The 2,342-nt window shown below is 35.0% G+C and overlaps 1 pseudogene; it reads left to right on the forward strand.

Annotated features, from left to right (window-relative positions):
* LOC101565956 overlaps positions 1–2,342 on the forward strand; it is an 82,625-nt pseudogene that overhangs the window by 20,304 nt on the left and 59,979 nt on the right.

The raw sequence follows: 2,342 nt of genomic DNA on the forward strand, positions 1-2,342 counted from the left end.
ATCTTCCTTCTAGGACCATGTGTATTAAACGTTAAATTGAAAATATTTTTGAAGTACCAGGAGGACTCACCATGTAATGACAATTATGTGACCATAAAATGATACTGAATATATATATATATATTCAGTATACATACATACATTATATATACATTATATATATGTATGTATATATGTATGTATATATGTATGTATATTCATATGTATGTATACATATGAAATGTTTTTCCTGGCATTTGCAGATGTTTGGAAGATTGGTTCCAGGACCTCCCCGGTATACCTAAACCTATGGATAATCAAGTCTTGTATATAAAAGGCCTTAGTATTTCCATGTAATTTGTACATATATGCCTACATAATTTAAATTATCTTAAATTACTTATAACATCTAATATAATGTAAATGCTATGTAATTAGTTGTTCAATATTACTGCTTAGGGGCTAATGACAGAGAAAGTATTTATTCCTGTTCAGTGCAAATGTACCTGTACAGGCCTAACTGCACAGAACATGAACAACTATCGAGATGAGGATAGCAATCTTAAGGTGCGATCAACAGAGAGAAGAACCTGGAATCAGCATGAGGCTGTGCATAAGGCATCTACATATCACTGTATTTCCCTGAGTTCAGTGCTTTATTGATAGCTGCTTTCTTGATAAGCAGCTAATTCAGGTATAGTTTTGATCTGATTTATTTTTGAAGTGTTTTTGATCTGGCATTGGATGAATCTACGGACACCAAGTTATGGATAGAGGGGGACAGTTATGAATAGGCAAGATGAGTGATTTAAATTTTACAAAATTTATGCCAAAAATAACATCTCAAAATGTGACTTTTTGCCTCATATTACTGAAGTGTTATTCTGCACTCTTCTAAGCACTCTTCAAAAATAATTTGGGGTTTTATTCCTCCCTAAACATGTGAAAGGAAGAACTTTCTTCCACCTCTGAACTTAGAAACAGCCTGTTATATTTTAAATCTCTTTTTAAAACTTTTATTCATTTTAATGAGAAAAAAGATAAAATAACAATGAAACAATTTTAAAACAGGTCAGTAGAATGTTTACAGTAATTAATACATTGCATATTGTTGCCTCCTTGGTAGTTATTCAGAGCACAAGATGCAGACATGATATCTTCTCTAAACAATATAAGTACAAACTTCTATTCTTAGTGAACTAAGAGAAAGTAGCTGTATATATATCCCCTCTTGTCTATACATATATATTATTCCCCTTTTTTTCCACAACAAAACTGTCTTTTATTTACACTTTTGTGAAGTTAGTAATGCATGACACTAGGTTGCTTAGCAGCTGAGAGCTAACCTTCATCAGACAGGATGTTTATCTCAGGAGTGAGGTAGCTTGTATGCTTTAGGCACTGGGCCAAGTCCCACCTACATATATTTGATCAGTTTCCTAGCTTAGTGGCTCCCAACATATCCCCCTTTTTTGTTTTGTTTTTTCAGAGTTGGGTGTTCATGGCAGTTAGAGAATCTTGGTCTTTTCACAATTGAAACCAGTCTAAAGATTGTATACCCTTTTGTAGTTAAGTTCCGTTATTTGAACTTAACTATAGGTGTGTAAACTCAGCAAAATATTCTAAAAGAGTCCAGTAGCCCATAATAGCATTGGGTCTTCCGTTTAACTGGCAACGTCAGAAATTGTTGACCTGAGTCCCCCATAGCTCAACATAACAGCATGGCTTTACTTCCTATATTTCGTCTTCATACTTTTCTACTGGATGGTTAAGACCAAGCTAAAGCAGGACCTATGCAACAAAAGTTGTAGTTTTTGGGTCTGATAAAGTCAGTGAAATCCCCTCAGAATTTATCCTGAGATCCTGCACCTCAGATTGTAGAACCTTTGTCAGTGTCAGTCATGTGGATGAGTCACGGCCATTGCTTGGCCAATGTGCTTTCTGTAAAGAGTGTTTTCTCTCCATTTGACTCTCTTAGGCACACTCTACATCATCGATCACTTTCCTCTTTGGACCCATAATCTCCTTGATCAGAAAATTTGGGACATTACCAAGTTACATGACTTACAGTGCAAGTTCTCATATGTCCTGAGTCTTAATTGACCTTAGAAGGTTAGGGCCAAAATGTTGGCTTTCCTTGCAGCCCCCCTTTTTTGCTAATTTTGGTCTGCAAACTTAGGTTGTTAACCATCCAGAAGACAAGCTTATTGTTATTATCAAACAACTTAGGCTATTAAGCTTAACCTCACTATCTCTCTGAATATCAAACATCTTAGGCATAATAAGGAACAGGTATTTTTCATCAGGTATTGATATGTTGAACTTTAAGAAACAATACCTTTTGCAATAGCACCGAGGAAAAT

The sequence above is a fragment of the Octodon degus genome, unplaced genomic scaffold (genome assembly GCF_000260255.1).
Source record: "Octodon degus isolate 3935 unplaced genomic scaffold, OctDeg1.0 scaffold00012, whole genome shotgun sequence".
Classification (NCBI taxonomy): Eukaryota; Metazoa; Chordata; class Mammalia; order Rodentia; family Octodontidae; genus Octodon; species Octodon degus.